At 42.4% G+C, this 21,267-nt stretch overlaps 1 pseudogene; it reads left to right on the top strand.

The window, feature by feature from the left end:
• Positions 1–5,206: 5,206 nt before the first annotated feature.
• LOC112317740 (sorting nexin-9 pseudogene) lies at positions 5,207–18,278 on the top strand (annotated as a pseudogene).
• Positions 18,279–21,267: the final 2,989 nt, after the last annotated feature.

Genomic DNA, 21,267 nt, shown 5'->3' with positions numbered 1-21,267 from the left:
CAAATGGTGTTGGGAGATCTGGACAGCTAAATGCAAAAAAATGAAACTTGATCACCAACTTACACCATACACAAAAATAAATTCAAGATGGATAAAAGACTTAAATATAAGTCATAACACCATAAAAGTCCTAGAGGAAAACATTGGCAGGAAGATCTCAGACATTCCACGCAGCAACATCCTCACAGATATGTCCCCAAAGCAAGGGACATAAAGGAAAGAATAAACAAATGGGACCTCATCAAAATTAAAAGCTTCTGCAGTGTTAAAGAAAACAGCACTAAAATACAAAGAGAACCAAAGGTATGGGAAAACGTATTTGCCAATGATACCTCAGACAAGGGCCTGATCTCCAAAATATATAAAGAACTCACATGACTCCACTCCAGGAAGACAAACAACCCAATTAAAAAATGGGCAAAGGACTTGAACAGACAATTCTCCAAGGAGGACATACAGAGGGCCCAGAGACATATGAAAAGATGCTCAGCATCACTAGCCATCAGAGAAATGCAAATTAAAACAACGAGATACCACTTCACTCCAATAAGAATGGCCATCATAAACAAATCAACAAACAGTAAGTGTTGGAGAGGATGTGGATAAAAGAGAATGCTAGTGCACTGTTGGTGGGAATGCAGACAGGTGCAGCCACTGTGGAATACAGTATGGAATTTCCTCAGAAAGCTAAAAATGGAAATGCCTTTTGACCCAGCACTTCTACTGCTGGGATTATAACCTAAGAATCCTGAAACACCAATTCAAAAGAACCTGTGCACCCCTATGTTCATAGCAGTTTTATTTACAATAGCCAAGTGTTGGAAGCAATCTAATGCCTATCAGTAAATGAATGGATCAAAAAACTATGATATATTTATGTCAGGGGGCTTTAACGCAGCCCCCCAGGTTCCGCCACGGCCGAAGAAAAAGACTACCAAGCCATGATCTGCTTGGGGAGGAAAGGTGGCCGTTTCTCTCATGGGGAGAAGGGCCCCGAGCCTCTCTCTCCAGGGGCTTTTATTAGGTTCATTCGCATAGGAATAAGGATAAAGCTCATCAATCATTGTCAGCCAGTAAGGGTTAAACAATACAAGATTTACAGAGAACTCTGAGGGCTTATTCTGAGTTACAGCCAATTAGTTAGAGGGCCATAAAACTTTAGGCGCCAGACTCATCTCAGGTTTGGACCTTTATCTCTTAAACTGAGGGTACAAATTAAGTAGGTTTCACAGGAATGTATGTATTTTTGTTAGGCCTGATTCCCCAGGAAATCCGCCCCTCCCAGCACAGGACTGCACTGTCCTCTGTTATTGCTTCAGGCTTAAGTCAGGCAAGGGAAGTAAGGCAGCCAAGAGATTAGGAGACTTCTTCCAGACAGAATGAGGACTCAGGCTATTTCAAAGCCTAGGGGCGAGGGTCCATCACCCCCTTTTTCCACAGCCGCCCGAGTCCTTCCCTGCAGGCCTCTTTTGTGACCAGAGACTGTCTTAGGTTGATCCTCCCTTGAGGATTCTTACCCGTCATTGGCTAACTGGCCAAGCTCAGGGCCAAGCAGGGTGAAGTGGGCAGAAGTGGCACTTCTGCCAGGGAGACAAGCTTTGTCTCCTTAGTGGCTTATGGTCCCAAGTCTGACTCAGCCTTAACCATGAGGGGTTACAGCCTCTGAAACCAGGCAGGGCGGTTCCCAACACATTTACACAATGGAATATTATGCAGCAGGAGGAAAGAAGGAGCTCCTACCCTTTGCAACAGCATGGATGGATCTGGAGAGCATTATACTAAATGAAATAAGTGAGGTGGTAAAAGACAAATACCTATGATAAGTGAAACTTAATCAACAAAACAAACAAGCAGGCAATATATAACCAGAGGAGCTGAAATTAAATACAGTAACCAGAGGGGTGGTGGAAGGGGATAATGGGGGGGAAAGGTGGAAGGGTTTTCAGGAACCTGTATAAAGGACAAATGGACAAAACCAAAGGAGGGTAGGATCAAGGGTGGAAAGTGGGGATGGCAGGGGTTGGGGTAGTGGACAGGGGTTGGGGGAAAATGGAGACAACTGTACTTGAATAACAATTAAAAAATGTGAAAAAAGAGAGACTATACTAATTTCAAAAGACTCCTTCATTTTAACTAGTTATTTGAAAACTTTTAACCTATATGAACCTATATTCAGAATGGCTATCATCAGTAAATCAACAAACAACAACTGTTGTCAACAATTTGGAGAAAAGGGAACCCTTGTGCAGAGTTGGTGGGAATGCATATTGGTACAGCCACTGTGGAAAGCAGTATGGAGTTTCCTCAAATACTTAAAAATAAAACTGCTTATGACCTAGTGATTCCACTTTTGGCTATATATCCAAAGAAACCCAAAACACTAATTCAAAAGAATATATGCACCCCTATGTTCACAGCAGTGTTATTCACAATAGCCAAGCTATGGAAGCTAACCAGGTGCTTCCATATATGCAAATGTATATGTACAATGGAATATTACTTGGCCATAAAAAAGAATAAAATCTTACCATTTGTGGCAGCCTGGATAGATTTAGAGGGTATTATGCAAAGTGAAATAAGTCAATTAGAGAAAGCCAAATACCATATGATCTCACTTATATGTGGAATCTAAAGAACAAAATAAATGCACAAACATAATTGAAATAGATTCATTGATACAGAGAACTTACTGATGGTTGCCAGAGGGAAGGGGAGTTGGGTGACTGGGTGAAATTAAAAGAAACAGTAATTTGTACTTACATAATAGTCACAGGGATGTAAAGTACAGCATACAGAATATAGTAAATAATATTGTAATAACTATGTATGGTGCCGGCTGGGTACTGGAAATATTGCAGGGAACACTTTGTGAAGTATATTATTGTCTAACCATTATGCTGTACACCTGAAATTAATACAAAGTAATAATGAATGTAAACTATAATTGAATAAAATTTAAAAGCAAAAACAAAAACAGACAAAGTTTGATTAGATTTTTTCAAACTGAAAGTGTATTAGATTGGAAATTTTAATATTGTACTTTAAAATAAACAGTTGAAAATGTAAAATAGTCATGATGAAATTTATATAACATGTTTAATGAAATGTATAACTAGTCTAAAATGAGTTTTAAATGATTTTAATATTTTCAATAGGAAAAAAATTCCTAGCTTGCTTTCTGAAAATTACTGTGGTGTCCAGCAGGGTATGCACTGCAACCATGAAGGAAAAATAATTACTGTGGTGTGAGATTTACTTTTTGTATATGTCATGGATAAAATCATCTAATAGGTTCCATCACGGTAGTTTGGCATAAGCCAATATTTGAAATATTTTATTTCTGATACTCGACTCTAGTGTTTGATAACTTCAAGCACCTGGGGTTAGAAATAAGAAATTTGTGCAGTGAAAGGCAGCTACATCTAGCAGCTGGTGGCATTCTCCATGGAAAATTAGATTTATAAAAAATTCCTTCATGGCTGTCTTTGTTAACATTCTGAGGTTATATGAAGGATTGCAAGTAATTTGGTGTGTGTAACTTTATTGAGGCATAATTTATATACCATAAAGTTTACCTATTTTAAGTGTACAATTCAATGATTGTTAGCAAATTTACCCACCTGTGCAGTCATCACCACAATCCAGATTTAGAACACTTCCACTACCTCAATAATTTATTCATGCACATTTATAGTTAACTAAGTTGGTTGTACTTTCCTTGCTGTGATACAAAGAATGGTAAAGTAACTTAAAGCACCTGGGAATTTCATAACAACTAGGAAAGAAATCTTGAAGTTTTGGGAGGTTTTACCTGTTTTTGTTAGTGATCTTCTTTAAAAAAGCATCCAGGCTCAATGAGCCACACTTTTTTAAAAAATCAAAAGTATTTAAATCTGATCGGTTGAGTTCATCTGGAACACAATCAAGTGCTTAGAAATGAAGACTATATGTAGAAATTTAAAAATCCATTGTTATTAAGCCTATTTGGGGTTCAAACATGCATTTTAAAAATGCATTATGGTTCCGTTTATGTCATATTTACCACTCAAGGCTTAGATCATAAGTACTATACAGATAGTCCGTAAACATATGAAAAGATGCTCAATGTCACTAATCATCAGAGAAATGCTAATTAAAACCACAATGAGATATCACCTCCCACCTTTTAGAATGGCTATCATCAATAAATCAACAAAAAACAAGTGTTGGCAATGTTGTGAGAAAAGTGTACCATCGTGCACTGTTGGTGGAATTTCAGACCAAGGAAGTCACTGTGAAAACAGTATGGACTTTCCTCAAAAAAAAATAAAAATGAAACTGCTTTATGACCTGGGCATTTCACTTCTGGAAATTTATCCAAAGAAACCCAAAACACCAATTCAAAGAATGTATGTAACCCTATGTTCACTGCATTATTTACAATAGCCAATCTTTGGAAGCAGCCCAAATGTCCATCAGTAGATGAATGGATAAAACAGCTGTGGTACATTTCCACAATGGAATACTACTCAGCTGCAAAAAGATAAAGAAATCTTACCCTTTGCAACAGCATGGATGGAACTGGAGGAGTACTATGCTAAGTGAAATAAGTGAGCCAGAGAAAGACAAGTACCATATGATCTCACTCATATGTGGAGTCTAATGAACAAAATGAACTAACAAGCAAAATAGTGACAGACTCATAGATAGAGAGCAGGCTGAAAGCTGTTGGCAGGGACTGGATGGGGGGAGATTGAGCACAAAAGAAAAGAAAAGAACTCATGGGCATGAACAACAGAGTGGTGATTGCACGGGAAGAGGGGTGTGGAGGGAGGTAGAAGAGGGCATAGGTGTAACTGAAAACCCAGGTTCTGCTACCTGCCGCAACAAAAGCCAAACTTTTGAGACAGGTGCTGGTGCAACAGGGAATGTTTATTAGGTGCTGTGACCTAGGAGAATGGTGGATTCCCATCTCAAAGACCATCCACTACTCCTGCTCAAGCCCAGAGTTCTTATAGGGATAGGGAGGGGAGGATTCTTTTTCTATCCAATTGTATTGCTAGCTTTTGACATGCCTGGGCCCTGCCCATTCATCTTTCTAAGTTTTTGGCATGCTTGTATATGAACCTCCCCCTGTGCCACCTTGGCCAATCTCCCTGGTACTCCCTAACTGTTGAAGATAGTAGAGGGGAGGGCAACAGCAGGACCTGCTGTAGGATGGCTAGAGATGCTGCAGCCCTCAGCCTACCTCCTGATGCTGGACATGGCACCTGCACATCCAGGGGAGCTGGATGGAGTCCCCTGTGCAGCCCCCATGTGGCTTGCCTTTCTGAAGTGTCCAGACAGGCCCGTGCTCCAAATGATTGCTGCCTATGGTAACAATTCCCTACTTTAGAACTCTGGACCCTTGTAATCTTACAAGGGTAAATGAATGGAGGTCCAATTTTCTTTACTTTCTCTGTGCTGTCAAGAGTCATAGTCTTACCTACCCCTGGATCCAGAGATTCTTGCTATCTATTAAAGAAAAAAAGAGGTCCAAGAAAGGAGGGAAGTGTTTACATGAGGGAGGATTGTTCTCTTTGGAAGGCAGCATATGCGGTCTAGAAGATGGCACTGCTGGAAAAGCAAAGCTGCTGGACTGCTTCGTGTTTCAAGAGGCAGTGTTGTAGATGGGCTTCCAAAGTGAGACCTATTGTGTAGACAAGCAACCAAGTATTTAGTGGCGGGTATGCTTAGTAGTGCAGAGGGAATTGTAATGGAGTCAGAAACTGGAGAGACAAAGGATCCCCATGATCTAACCCTGAGTAGGGCTTTGGGTGGCACACCCAACAACAGGATAAATTTGCTGAGGAAGCCACTATCTGGGAAATACAGACAAAGGCATTATCAGTCCAGCTATGGGCATAAAGTACAGAAACATGTGTAAAGGACACATGGACAAAGTCAAAGGGGATAGAATCAAGGGTGGGAGGTGGGGATGGTTGGGATGGGGGGAGTGGTGGTGGGGAAAATGGAGACAACTGTACTTGAACAACTATATATATATTTGAAAAAAAATGAAATAAAATGTAATATTGTCCCTTAGCTTTGGGAGGTGCTGTCCCTTTCCAAAAGAGGAATTTTAAATCTCCTTCAGTGCAGGTCCACCTTTCCCTTGCAGTACCAACAGAAACGGCGAGATCCGAGTCCTCCTCAGGTGGCCCCCACTTTATCCATGTGTGCTGGATCCAAGACTTGATTCTGTGAGCTTTAGAGAAGAGTGTGTTGTCGGCAGGACACCATAGGGATGGGTCCATTCCTGACTAACTGCTGTTCAGGGCCGTGAGTCTCCCAGGTCCTTAGTAAGACCCAGCTGGAACAGGTGTAAGGGTTCATCAGGTAGGTAGATGGACCTGCAATGAGAAAACTTGTGCAAAGTTGTTAGTTTTTGCCCTAAATGTTTACATAGTTTGATTTTTGATTCACATTCTAAATCTACAGAGGGTGTTCCTAAAACAGAAATTTGGAAGGGTCTCCCATAAACTGTCTCAAAAGGACTTACTTTAAGACCCCTTTGGGGCACTGCCCTAATCCACAGCAAGCAATAGGGAGTGCCTGCTGGGCACATGTGTTTCCTGGCATATTTTCACCAGGGTCTTCTTTACTGTGTAGTTAATTTTCTGAGTCTTCCCTGTACATTGAGGTCTTCAAAATGCATGTAGTTTCCACTGAATCTGTTGTGCCTGTCCCCTCTTCTGGGAGATTTCTGAAGTGAACAATGGTTTTTGTCGCTTTGAATGCTGTAAGGGAGTCCAAACCTAGGGATTATTTCTTTGAGTAGAACTTTTGCTACCCCAGTTGCCGTCTCAATTCTAGTGGGGTATGCCCTACCCATCCAGAAATGATGCCTACAAAAACTAACGAAAATTTAAAGTTTCCTATGGTTTTAGGCATCTGTGCAAAGTCAACTTGCCAATCCTCAAATGGGCATATGTCTTTATTTATTTTTTATTTTTTTAAATATATTTATTGATTATGCTATTACAGTTGTCCCATTTACCCCCATTCACTCCATCCTGCACACCACCTCCCTCCCACATTTCCCCCCCTATAGTTCATGTCCATGGGTCATACTTATAAGTTCTTTGGCTTCTACATTTCCTATACTATTCTTACCCTCCCCCTATTTTCTACCTACCATTTATGCTACTTATTTTCTATACCTTTCCCCCCTCTCTCCCCCTCCCACTCCACTGTTGATAACCCTCCATGTGATCTCCATTTCTGTGGTTTTGTTCCTGTTCTAGTTGTTTGCTTAGTTTGCTTTTGTTTTGGTTTTAGGTGTGGTTGTTAGTAACTGTGAGTTTGCTGTCATTGTTACTGTTCATATTTTTTATCTTCTTTTTCTTAGATAAGTCCCTTTAACATTTCATATGATAATGGCTTGGTGATGATGAACTCCTTTAACTTGACCTTATCTGAGAAGCACTTGATCTGCCCTTCCATTCTAAATGATAGCTTTGCTAGATAGAGCAATCTTGGATGCAGGTCCTTGCCTTTCATGACTTGGAATACTTCTTGCCAGCCCCTTCTTGCCTGTAAGGTCTCTTTGGAGAAATCAGCTGACAGTCTTATGGGCACTCCTTTGTAGGGAACTGTGTCCTTCTCTCTTGCTGCTTTTAAGATTCTCTCCTTATCTTTAATCTTAGCTAATGTAATTATGATGTGCCTTGGTGTGTTACTCCTAGGGTCCAGCTTCTTTGGGACTCTCTGAGCTTCCTGGATTTCCTGGAAGTCTATTTCCTTTGCCAGTTTGGGAAAGTTCTCCTTCATTATTTGTTCAAATAAGTTTTCAATTTGTTCCTCTTCCTCTTCTCCTTCTGGCACCCCTATGATTCTGGTGTTGGAACGTTTCAAGATGTCCTGGGGGTTCCTAAGCCTCTCCTCGTTTTTTTGAATTCTTCTTTCTTCATTCTTTTCTGGTTGAATGTTTCTTTCTTCCTTCTGGTCCACACCATTGATTTGAGTCCCAGTTTCCTTCACATCACTATTGGCTCCCTGTACACTTTCCTTTGTTTCTCTTAGCATAGCCTTCATTTTCTCATCTAATTTGCGACCAAATTCAACCAATTCTGTGAGCTTCCTGATTACCAGTGTTTTGAACTGTGCATCTGCTAGGCTGGCTATCTCTTTGTTGTTTAGTTGTATTTTTTCTGGAGCTTTGATCTGTTCTTTCATTTGGGCCTTTTTTTTTTTTTTTTTTTTGTCTTGGTGCACCTGTTAAGTAAAGGGATGGAGCCTTAGGTATTTACCAGGACAGGGCAACCCACATTGCTGTGCTGTGATGCTGTATGTGGGGGAGGAGTCTGATAGGGAGCAATGGCGCTTGTTCCACTCTCTGCCGGTTGTTTAGTCACTCCCTCCACTACCCACAATCAAATTGGTCCCTTCTGGTGCTGCTTCCCACGTGGGTGGCCTTGTGTATGTTCTAGGACCCTGTGGTACTCTCCAACGAACTCTCCTGTGAGGCTGGAAGTTTCTCCTGCTGGCACCTCAACCCCCACAAGTGTTTTCAATCAGAGGTTTGAGGCTTTATTTCTCTGCGCTGGAGCCCTGTGTTGTGCAGTCTGCTTTGCTCCCGCGCCGTTCCTCCCGGTCTATCTATGCGTGAATGTGGGGCCACAGGGTCTGCTAGCTGCTTCACTGCCTGCCCTGTTCTGCAGTCTGTGACCTCGCTGGGTCCCCCAGCCACCGCCTTGCCTTGCTGCGAGGCCTCTCCGCCCGGCTGCCTGTCTCAGCCCCTCCTACCAGTCTGGTTGAATGTTTCTTCTTTATCTCCTTGATTTCAGACTTCCACACAGTTCTATTTTCTGTCAGTTCTGGTTGTTTTTTGTTTTTAAAATGTTGTTGTCCTTCTTTTGGTTGTGCGAGGAGGCTCAGCATGTCCACCTATGCCTCCATCTTGGCAGGAAGCCAGCATATCTCTTTTTATTGTACTCTCTTTCCAGTTGGGGCACTCTATCTTAGGATTTTTTTTTTTAATTTTGGTGTGTATCTGATAGGCTTAAATAATCTTCTGAATGGTCCTTTGTGAATGAGGACCCTTCCAATGTGGTCTGATGAGGTCCATTAAAGCATCCCTTCCACAATGGGCCCCTTCATATAGACGTTTGAGGAGGGGATATACTAGAGCTTTAAGAAGTAAGATCATACTATGAGTGTTGCTCTTCCATTTAGAATTAGAGCCAGTTTTAGAGAATCCCCACTTGTGGGCCTGCTCCTCATCTTGTTCTGTGTAATGGGGTATAAACTCTGAGAAGTCCAGGTGGGGAATTAGAGCCCCAAGAAGTGGTGGCCCTTGCACAGCTTGTCTTGATGCTTTATTGGCAGTTTGGTTTCCATGGCTTGTTTGGGAACTGTCCTTCTGGTGTCCTGGGCAGTACATTATGGCAATCTGGTTTGGTTGATTCACTGCCTCTAGTACTTTTTAAATCTCTTTTGCATGTTTGATGTCCTTATTCCCTGAGGTAAAGAGCTGTCTTTCTTTGTACATTGCCCCATGGACATGGAGTACCATGAAGGAATATTTAGTCAGTGTAGATGTTAACATTCTTTCCCTGGGATAATTCTAAGGCTCTGGTGAGGGCTAGCAGTCTAGCCTTTTGTGCTGAGGTTTGTACGCTAAGGGCCTCAGCTTCTATTACCTTGTCTATCATGACTACACTGTACCTGGCTCATTCTTGACCATTGTTCATGAAGCTGCTCCCATCTGTGTATGCGTATAATTTTCAGTCAGGTTCTGTCCACAGTTGGTCCAATAGATCTGGTCTGCTGGAATAAACTTGGTCAATGATTTCTAAGCAATCATGTTGGAGGTCCAAGCTACTCTGTGAGTCTGGGAGTGAGGTAGCTGGTTTTAAAGTAGTGGTGGTTTGTAAGGTAACATTTGGGTTGTCTAATAAAATGGCCTGATATTTTTCCATGCGCCCTGCTGTCAACCAATTCCCTCCTTTCTGTTGTAATAGAGTTAGGACCCAGTGTGGTACAAATACAGTAGGAGGTTGCCCCAGGGTGAACTTCTCTGCTTCTTGAAAGATGTCACAGGTAGCTGCTATTGCCCAGAGGCATGGTGGCATCCTTTTGTCATACAATCGAGTTTCTTTGAGAGATAGGCTATGGGTTGAGAGATATTTTTCCAGAGTCTAGGTTAGTACTCCAGGTTCAATTCCTCGCCTTTCACAAATGTATAATTATGAAAGTTTCTGTAAATTGGGAAATTCTACTGTCAGGGCAAAAACTAGTTTTTCATCCAAGGTGTCAAACTGCTGCCTGACAGTCTCTCCTCCATTCAAGTGTTCCAAGCCTAGTCCTTTCAAAGAATTATACAATGGTTTCACCAAAAGGCCAAAGTTTAGAACCCAAGTTTGGCAAAACCCTGTAATCCCTAAGAATCCACAGAGCTGCCTCAAGTTCTCTGGGATTTTTATTGTAGCAATGGCTTGTTTGCTATCTTCCATTAAGATCCTAGTGCCCTATTTCAGTTGGAATCCCAGATATGCCACCTCCTGTTTGCAAATCTGGGCCTTGTGAGACCATACTTTATACTCTCTTTTTTGCCAAATGATACAGAACTGTGATGGTGTTGAGCAACCTGTTTTTATAAGTATTGATAACTATTGATAAGTCATCTACATTTTATAGAAGAACTCCCAAATTCAATTGAATACCCATTAAATCTTTTGCTAATATTTCCCCAAATATAGCAGGGAATTCTGAAATCCTTGTGACAACTTTGGTTTCTGGGTCCTGCCACTCAAGGGCAAATAATAGTTCAGCCTGTTCATCTATTGGGAGGCAGAAAAAAGCATCCTTCAAGTTTAGGACTGAAAACCATTTGCTATTCCTGGGCACTGTGGTCAGCAAAGTATAAGGGTCCCAGACAATGTCATTTATGGCCCTAAGATCCTGTACAAATCAATACTCATTACAGTGAGGCTTTCTGACTGGCAAAATGGGATTGTATTAGAGAGAAAGGCATGGCTGAACTAATCCTAATTTTAAGAATTTCTGCAATACTGGTTAAATTTCCTCTAAAAAGAAAGTTTTAGAGGAAATTTACTTTCTTTTTAAAGAGTTATTTTTTATTCCATGAACTCTGCACCCCTTCTTTTAGGTTAATTTTTATGGGTTGGATGTTAACAGATCTACCTGGAGTTCTGTTGGCCCAAATGACTGGATCAACCTGCTCTCTTGGGTGGGAAGAGGTCAACTCCGGGTCCTTCTGGGCAAGTCAGGAGAGCCTGGAGGGCAAGTTCCAGCAGGACTCTTAAACATAATTGGTTCTTCTCAGGGGAAAAAAGTTATTTGTGCATGCAATTTACAAAGTAAATCTCAGCCCCAAAATGGAATGGGGTAGCCGGGCGTGTAGAGAAAAACGTGTGTTTTTGATTCCCAAGCTGGCATTGTAGAGGTTGAAGGAACGCCTGTTTTTGTAATTGTCCAGTCACTCAAGTAACTGACACCACAGCTGAACATTTCTTGGTTTTGTATTTAGCACCGAGTATGTTGCTCCCATGTCTAGGAGGGTGTCAAATGGCTTGTTCCTGTCAATTTACCCGGGGCACTTGTAGGGAAATAGTAATAGGTCAAGAGGTGTCTACAGGAGCCCCTGGGCCTCCTCATTTATCATCAAATTCATCATTCTTTTCTAATATTTCTAGGTGAGTGTTTGTATCCTTTTTATACTTCTGTTATAGTTTTGGGCAGTTCTTTCTCCAATGGCCCTCCTTCTTGCAATAGGCACATTGATTGGCACCTAGTGGGACGTTTCTCCTTCTTTTCAGGCCCCACCTCTCCTTCTGATTTCCCTGTGCTGTTTTTAAGAAAACAGAGATCTGTTTTAATTTCCTTGTTTCCTGGGCATGGTAAACTTTAAAGGCTATGTCCATCACCTAGGAGGAATTTATTCCCAATGCTCCATTTGAACACTGGAGTTTCTTTCTGATACCCAGGGCACTTCTTGCAATGAAAGTCACGTTTACCATCCAAACATTTTCTGGTGTCTCGACTTGTCATTTTTCTTTTCTTCTTGTGTCTTACTATCAAAGAAGGGTTTTGAAGTCAATTTCCTTCACTGCATTTTTTGTTTCTTCCCTTTCTTTGCCAAATCCTTATTGTGTAAAGACATAAATGCATGGACATAAGAGATTTTGTCCCACTTCCCTGACTGTTGGCAAAACAATTCCAACTGTATGATGGAGTAGTAATTTAGGGCACCATTTAGGAGCCATTTCCCCCAATAGTCTAAAGTATCCATAGACCAAGCAGTGTTACAATAGAAAACCAATTCCGGGAGAACCAAGATGGTGGCATAGGTAGACACACTGTGTCTCCTCGCACAACCAGAGCTGACAGAAAATCGAATGGCAAGGAAGTCTGACACGAAGGAAATAAAAAATAAACATTCATCCAGACCGGTAGGAGGGGCGGAGACAGGCAGCCGGGGCGGAGAGGACTCGAGTTGCCGTGGCGGGACTGAGACTGGCGGAGTGTGGGACGAACGAACGGGGCAGGCAATCTGACCACTGGCCCCACAGACCCTGTGGCCCCACATTTGCACAGATAAACCGGACAAACGGCGGGGAGCAAAGCAGACCGTGCAACCCAGGGCTCCAGCGCGGGGGAAATAAAGCCACAAACCTCTGATTGAAAATGCCAGTGGGGGTTGGGGCGGCAGCAGGAGAGACTCCCAGCCTCACAGGAGAGGTCCTTGGAGAGACCCTCAGGAGCCTAAGGCGTGCACAAGCCCACCCACTCGGGAACCAGCACCAGAGGGGCCCAGTTTGATTGTGGGTAGCAGAGTGAAAGATTGAGGTCCGGTGGAGAGTGGAGCAGGTGCCATTGCTCCCTCTCGGCCCCTCCCCCACGTACAGCGTCAAGGCACAGGGTCACAGAGCAGCGACCAGCGTTACCCCGCCCTGGGGAACACCTAAGGCTCCGCCCCTTTAAGTAACAGACACACCAAGACCAAAAAAAAAAAAAAAAATGGCCCAAATGATAGAACACTTCAAAGCTCCAGAAAAAATACAACTAAGCGAGGAAGAGATAGCCAACCTATCAGATGCACAGTTCAAAACACTGGTTATCAAGACACTCACAGAATTGGTTGAATTTGTTCGAAAACCAGATGAAAAGATGAAGCCTATGCTAAGAGAAACAAAGGAAAATGTACAGGGAACCAATAGTGATGCGAACGAAACTGGGACTCAAATCAACGGTGTGGACCAGAAGGAAGAAAGAAACATCCAACCAGAAAAGAATGAAGAAAGAAGAATTTGGAAAAATGAGGAGAGGCTTAGGAACCTCCAGGACATCTTTAAACATTCCAACATCCGAATTATACGGGTGCCAGAAGGAGAAGAGGAAGAACAAAAACTTGAAAACTTATTTGAACAAATAATGAAGGAGAACTTCCCCAATCTGGCAAAGGAAATAGACTTCCAGGAAGTCCAGGAAGCTCAGAGAGTCCCAAAGAAGCTGGACCCAAGGAGGAACACACCAAAGCACATCATAATTCCATTACCCAAGATTAAAGAGAAGGAGAGAATCTTAGAAGCAGCAAGAGAAAAGGACACAGTTCCCTACAAAGGACTTCCCATAAGACTGTCAGCTGATTTCTCCAAAGAGACCTTACAGGCAAGAAGGGGCTGGCAAGAAGTATTCCAAGTCATGAAAGGCAAGGACCTACATCCAAGATTGCTCTATCCAGCAAAGCTATCATTTAGAATGGAAGGGCACATAAAGTGTTTCTCAGATAAGGTCAAGTTAAAGCAGTTCATCATCACCAAGCCCTTGTTATATGAAATGTTAAAGGGACTTACCTAAGAAAAAGAAGATCAAAAATATGAACAGTAAAAATGACAGCAAACTCACAGTTATTAACGACCACACCTAAAACAAAAACAAGAGCAAACTAGGCAAACAACTAGAACAGGAACAGAACCATAGAGATGGAGATCACATGGAGGGTTGTCAATAGGGGAATGGGAAGGGGAGAGGGGGGGAAAGGTACAGAGAATAAGTAGCATAGATGATAGGTGGAAAATAGACAGGGGGAGGGTAAGAATAGTGTAGGAAATGTAGAAGCCAAAGAACTTATAAGTATGACCCATGGACATGAACTATAGGGGGTGGGGAATGTGAGAGGGAGGGGTGCGCAGGATGGAGTGGAGTGAGGGGGGTGGGAAATGGGACAACTGTGGTGGCATAATCAATACATATATTAAAAAAAAAAAGAAAACCAATTCCTTCTTAGTCATTGCATCATAGTTGTACATGGACCAGGCTGCTAAAATTTGACCCAGTGGACTCCCTTCAGGAGCTAAAACAGAATAATCCCTGATGGAACAAAAGTACAAACCCAAAACCATAGCTATAGAAAGACCCCAGACAAAGTGGGAACATATAAACAAAACTTGGATCCAAAATTCCATTAGTCCAAATGAGCACTCACAAGCAAGTCCTAGCATCTTCTGCCAACTGATATTGCAGTGGTCCTGACCAGACCCAAAACCGCATGAAGCTCATGTAGCACAAAGCCCAAATGTCACAGAACACAATTGGCATGAAGGCCAAGTGGCAGGGATGAAGACCACCAGTGTGCATGCTGATTCAGCTAACCAGTCTAGGAGTCTGTCTGCTCCCCCCAAACCCATTTCAGCAGCCAAGCATTTCAGGCAGCTGACACCTTTAAAAGGAATGCAGGGGAATTCCCTGAGAAAATCACTTGACAGCTGCTGGGAAGTCCCCACAGTTTTACTCCCAGGGTCGGCCTGCTACATGCAGCTAAGACTCAAGCTTGGGCCCTCCAGGACTTACCGAGGTCCATAGTGCCTGGCAGAGTTGCCAAAAACTGTAACCAAAACACAGGTTTAGCTGCCCTCTGCAACAAAAGCCAAACTCATGAGACAGGTGCTGGTGCAAAAGAATAGAGGTTTATTCAGGTGTTTCAGCCTCGAAGGACAGTGGACTCCAATCTCAAGGATCACTCCCTCCTTCCTGCTCAAGCCTATGGTTATTACAGGGATAGGAAAGGGAGGGCTTTTTTCTATCCATTCATCTTTCTAGCTTTTGGCATACTCAGTGTAAGAAAACCCCTATGTCATCTTGGCCAATGAGGGAAACTCTTTGGTGCTCCAGGACCCACCATTAGGAAGCCTGGAGATGCTGCAGCCCTCAGCCAGCCTCTTGATGCTGGACAGGTACCTGCACATCCGGGGAGCTGGTTGGAGTCCATAGGGCAGCCCCTGGATCCCAGCATGCCCAAGTCCTCTTTTTTGCCCAGTAATGAAAGAGACCGATTTTCTCCTGGAAATTCACTGACCAAACCTTTCTCTATTCCCTCTCAGCAAATACAGCTGAAGCCAATTCATCAGCTGCCAACAGTAACAACCAGGTCAGCAGTGTCAATGACCCCTGGTCAGCCTGGAGAGCTTCCAAATCTAACACTGGGAAAGAACAGATAACTGAGGAACCAAGCCAGGTGGATATGTAGTCCCCAAAATACTTCCACTACCTGGAAAACTGCTTTTGGTCATGCCCAGGTCTACCAAGGACCACCACCTGGTGACAATGATAAGTAGGATGAAGGCTGGGATGATCCCAAGTCATCTTCTCACTAGTTCAAGGGTTTCTAGTCAGCCAAAGCAGAGGGTGCTTAGAGCGAAAACAGTGTGCTGGAGCCTCTTCCATGAAGCTGCCACTTAACAAATTTCCTGGACTTGAAAAACCAGGAAATGGAATAGAATGGAATTTGTTGACCAAGCAACTTGAAAAACCCCAAAAGAAATTTCCTTTCGTTGTTGGAGATTATGGCCCAAATTTGGGTTTACCCTTCATTTACATTTGACTGTGTGGTAGCAGATCCCAGGAAAGATTCCAACATGTTTGGGCTGAGGAACTGCACTGAATGTCACTTAACACTCACTAACACTGATTGATCTCCAAACACAGGTATAAGCACTTTGACAGGTTTTGTCAGCTTCTCCTGATAAAATTTGGGTCGGCCATTCCTATCCCCTCTTCCAGATAAGCAAGTTACAGGTCACTTGGAAGAAGAATTTATCAAAATGAACATGGAGAGACTCCAGGCATGGATGACCAGGATGTGTTGTCATCTAGTAATTTCAGAAAGTGAGATTTCCCCAGCAATTTCTACATTTCTGGGAAGGAAAGGAATGGAAAACTGGGAAGAGGAAGGCTGAGAAAGATGAGCTGGTGGGGCTTATATTTTCCACCATAGAAAGAGAGGCACCTGACTTGGACTTATTATAAAGAGAAGTGTGACGCTGTTAGTAAGTTCACCAAAGTCATGGAGGATGGTGTGAGGCTGCTGCTGACCATGGGCAGGAGCAGCGGAAACAATGCACAGGACCACTAACCAAGGAATATCAGCAGGTGGGAAAGGCCTTGAAGAGTTTAGCAAGTGTTCATTTCTAGTACTTATCAAGGTGAAACTGACCTCAGATGCAGTGACAGAGCAGAAGAGATTTATGAAGAAATCGCCAGACTCATGGGAGAACAGCCAAAGAAAGATCTCCATTTCTTGGTGGGATGTAATCATGAATTAAAGGTTTCTTTGGTTGCTTCCGTAATATTATTGGTGCTCATAAGGGAGTGGTAGAAAAAGGAAAGTGAATGCCCTGGGCGATATGGCTCAGTTGGTTGGACTGTCATCCTATACAGTGAAAGGTCATGGGTTAAATTCCCAGTCAGGGCACATACGAGGTTGCAGGTTTGGTCCCTGATTGGGTTGTGGATGGAAAGCAACCAATCAATGTTTCTCTCTCTCTCTCTAAATATACCCTTGGGTGAGGATTAAAGAAGAAAAAGCAAAGCTGCCAATTCCCAAGAGGAATCCCCAGTTAGGGGTGTTGTGGAGGATGGTGAAGGCTGGCGTCAAAGCTAAGGTTGAGTGTTTGGCAAAGCTGCATTTGACTACTTGCATCTGAAAAGCAGATCCAAGCTGGTGGTGACAGCAGCCAGAACCAGCAGGGGTTGAGAATGAAATAGATAACCACAAGCTTCAGCTGAATGCGACTGTAACTTTTGCAGAAGACATATTTGTCATTTAGATAGCCTGGGAACAGAACAATCTTTGCCTGCAGTGTCTCCTTAAGTCTGCAAAATTCCCTAAGCTTTAGATAACCAAACCCTATAAAATCAAACTCGGAGACCATGTTCAGAGTCGTAATCTCTCCATCAGAAGACAATGCCCCACCTGGCCCCCTCTTTTCCTTAAACTATTGTGTTGTGTCTTTCTTAATCTCCTGTTGCCCCCACTTGGGGACCTCCGCTCCATACTAGTTGCAGCAGGGTGTGGTTAAAAAGGAAACTTTATTCAGTGCAAAACAACTCAGTTGTGATACAGGACAGCTGTGAAAACAATACAACTGCAATTCAGTGCTGGGGCCATGACCCTCTCTGGCTAGACAACTCTTCTCTGCTCCTCACTGATTTGCTCTGCTCTGTGTTGGTCTGCTCCAGAAAGACATTTTTGATGTTTCAGCTCACCAGGGAAATGCAGTCTTCAGCAGAAAGAGGAAGTGTGTTCCAACAGCCAGAGGGAAGCTGGCTTATATACACAGAAGTGCCCACCCGTGTTGGCTGATTGGTCCACCCTCATGCAGATGAGGTCTCCAAATCTTCACAGTTTGATTGGTCCAAAAGGCACTGTTCTGATTGGTCGCAACAGAGCTGCTTTGGTTGATCAAAGCTGCACAGCTCTGATCAGATGGGGAAAGCTTCAGTCTTATTGGTTGATACAGGATTCCAGGAACTCCTTTATAAGGCCTGGTTCAGATGGCAGAAACAGTTGAGGCAGGTAGTTCAGCACAGATGTAGGTAGTTCAGTGTGGGCTTCTACCCAAAATGCAGTTTGCTTGAAAGGCCCCTGTATAGAAATAACTGACAGGATGTTTTTGTTTTGTTTCATTTCATTTTGTTTTGTTTTTAAAATTTGAGGCCCATTAGCCACCAGGAGCCCTTCTTAGTAGGTATCTTTTTCTCAGGGTCCACATTAGTAAATCACCCCACAAAACAATCAGAACATGGTAAAATACATCAGCACAATGTCTTATGAATTACAAGCTAAGATGAATGACATTCGTGACTACAAATGTGTCATCTGCCTGTACCTGGAACAGCAAATGCAGTTCTAGGAAACGAATGGAAAAAAGCTGAAGCAGCCCTCAGCTGCTTCCTGGTTATGTAGGACAGTAGGGAACAAGAAGAAAACTTCAAAGTGCTTCTTTATGCTGTGAGGCATTACAATATAATTTTTCCCCATCATCTAAAAAAAAAGGGGGGGGGGAGAAAGAAAACCAAAAAGAAACAGAGTTGCAAAAACTACATTTACATTACTACCAGCCTAATGCATCAGTCATTTAGAGATAGTTTTCTTTTGTTCATTTCCACATCCATTATTCAAACCAATGAATATTGTCTCTGTTTTTCTTCCAGCCAAGATGGAGGTATAGGTAGACACACTGTGCCTCCTCGCACAACCAAAAGATGGACATCAACAAATTTAAAAACAAAAAACCACCAGAACTGCCAGAAAATCGAACTGTATGGAAATACAACAACCAAGGAGTTAAAGAAGAAACATTCATCCAGACTGGTAGGAGGGGCGGAGACAGGCAGCCAGGTGGAGAGGTCTCTTGGCAAAGCAGTGGCTGGTGGACTGGGGGAGGCTGCAGCTTGAGGACTGGGTGGTTCCACATTCACGTGCAGATAAGCCGGGAGAAACTGGGGAGCGAGATAGCCCGAACAACCCAGGGTTACGGTACAAGGAAATAAAGCCTCAAAACAGCTGTGGTGGTTGAAGCGGCAGCAGGAGAAACTCCCAGCCTCACAGAAGAGTTCGTTGGACAGATCCACAGGGTCCTAGAAAGTACACAAACCCACCCACGCGGGAACCAGCACCAGAAGGGCCCAATTTGATTGTGAGTAGAGGGGGAAGTGACTGAAAACTGGCAGAGAACAGAGCAAGTGGCACTGTTACCTCTCAACCCCCTCCCTCACATATAGTGTCACAATGCAGCAATGTGGGTTGCCCCACCCTGGTGAACACCTAAGGCTCGTCCCTTACTCCATTCCCTAACAAGCGTGCTGAGACAAAAAAAAAAAAAAAAAAAAAAAAAAAAAAAAAAAAAAAAAAAGGCCCAAATGAAAGAACAGATCAAAGCTCCAGAAAAAATACAACTAAGCAACAAAGAGAGAGCCAATCTATCAGATGCACAGTTCAAAATGCTGGTAATAAGGATGCTTACAAAATTGGTTGAATATGATCGCAAAATAGAGGAAAAAGTGAAGGCTATGAAAGTGAAATAAAGGAAAATGTACAGGGAACCAACAGTGAAATGAAGGAAACTGGGACTCAAATCAATGGTTTGGAGCAGAAAGAAGAAAGAAATATTCAACCAGAACAGAATGAGGAAACAAGAATTCAAAAAAATGAGGAGAGGCTTAGGAACCTCTGGGACAACTTTAAACGTTCCAACATCAGAATCATAGGGGTGCCAGAAGGAGAAGAGGAAGAAGAAGTAACTGAAAACTTATTTGGAAACATAATGAAGGAGAACTTCCCCAATCTGGCAAAGGAAATAGGCTCTCAGGAAATCCTGGAAGCTCAGCGAGTCCCAAAGAAGTTGGACCCAAGGAGGAACACACCAAGGAACATCATAATTATATTAGCCAAGATTAAAGATAAGGAGAGAATCTTAAAAGCAGCAAGAGAAAAGGACAGCTAACTACAAAGGAGTTCCCATAAGACTGTCAGCTGATTTCTCGAAAGAAACCTTGCAGGCAAGAAGGGGCTGGCAAGAAATATTCAAAGTCATGAAAGGCAACGACCTACATCCAAGATTACTCTATCTAGCAAAGCTAACATTTAGAATGGAAGGACAGATAAAGTGCTTCCCAGATAAGGTCAAGTTAAAGGAGTTCATCATCTCCAAGCCCTTATTATATGAAATGTTAAAGAGACTTATCTAAGAAAAAGAAAAGAAAAAATATGAACAATAAACTGACAACAAACTCTCAGCTATTAACAAATGAACATAAAACAAACAAAAAACAAAAATAAACTAAGCAAACAACTAGAACAGGAAAAAATCACAGAAATGGAGATCATATGGAGGGTTATCAGCGAGGGAGTGGGAGGAGGAGAGGGGGGAAGGTACAGAGAATAAGTAGCATAAATGGCAGGTAGGAAATAGACAGGGGAAGGGTAAGAATAGTATAGGAAATGTAGAAGCCAAAGAACTTATAGGTACAACCCATGGACATGAACTGTATGTATGACATGGATATAAAAGGCAGGGAGGAGAATGCTGGGGGGAGGGGGTGTGCAGGGTGGAAGGGAATAAGGGGGGGGGAAATGGGACAACTGTAATAGCATAATTAATAAAATATATTTAAAAAATTGTCTCTGTTTTTGGAAAGTACTTAAAGTCATCAGAATTTTGGATGGAAAATTAGAGATTTCCCCTTCTGATATTTTACATAAAATTGTAACTTATAAGTCACCTCACAATCTTCCAGTTCTTACGCAATGTCAGATTATTACTAATTGCTTTCTTAAAAATATGAAATAATCCATAATAAAAATGTTTGTAAAAGAATAGGATGAAAGAAATGATGAAAGGAGCTCTTCTACCTGAAATTAAAAGATAAAAATGATATGAACTGTGGTATGATATGAACATGACAGAAAGAAGTAAGAAATTGCAGTTCTATTTCAGAATAGGGTATTAAACAATTGTAACATAAAGGTTAAAGGGGAAAGCATTTAAAAAGACTTTAACTTCTGTAATTTGGAATCAAATGCGCAGCATAAAAAAAGACAAACTGTAACAACAAAAACAAAAGTGGAGGGAGATGGACTGAACTTGCACAGGTGAGTGAAGATAAGATACAATCAGAAGAAAAAGGACTATTCTATGTTTAACATTTTTTTTAACATAAACCTTATGGTAACCACATAACAAAAATCTAGAACAGAGACACGTAACATAAAAAGAAAGTGGCAGCCCTGGCTGGTGTGGCTCAGTAGACTGAGTGCCAGCCTGTGACCTGAAAGGTCGCCAGTTCAATTCCCAGTCAGGGTATATGCCGGGTTACAGGCCAGGTCCCTATTTGGGGATGTGCAAGAAGCAACCAATCGCTGTTTCTCTCACACATCAATGTTTCGCTCCCTCTCTTTTGCCCTCCCTTCCACTCTTTCTAAAAATAAATAAAAATAAAATC

This window comes from Desmodus rotundus, chromosome 4 (genome assembly GCF_022682495.2).
Source record: "Desmodus rotundus isolate HL8 chromosome 4, HLdesRot8A.1, whole genome shotgun sequence".
Lineage (NCBI taxonomy): Eukaryota > Metazoa > Chordata > Mammalia > Chiroptera > Phyllostomidae > Desmodus > Desmodus rotundus.
Note: the sequence above shows the minus strand (reverse complement) of the source record. Positions and strands in the feature narration are given on the sequence as shown.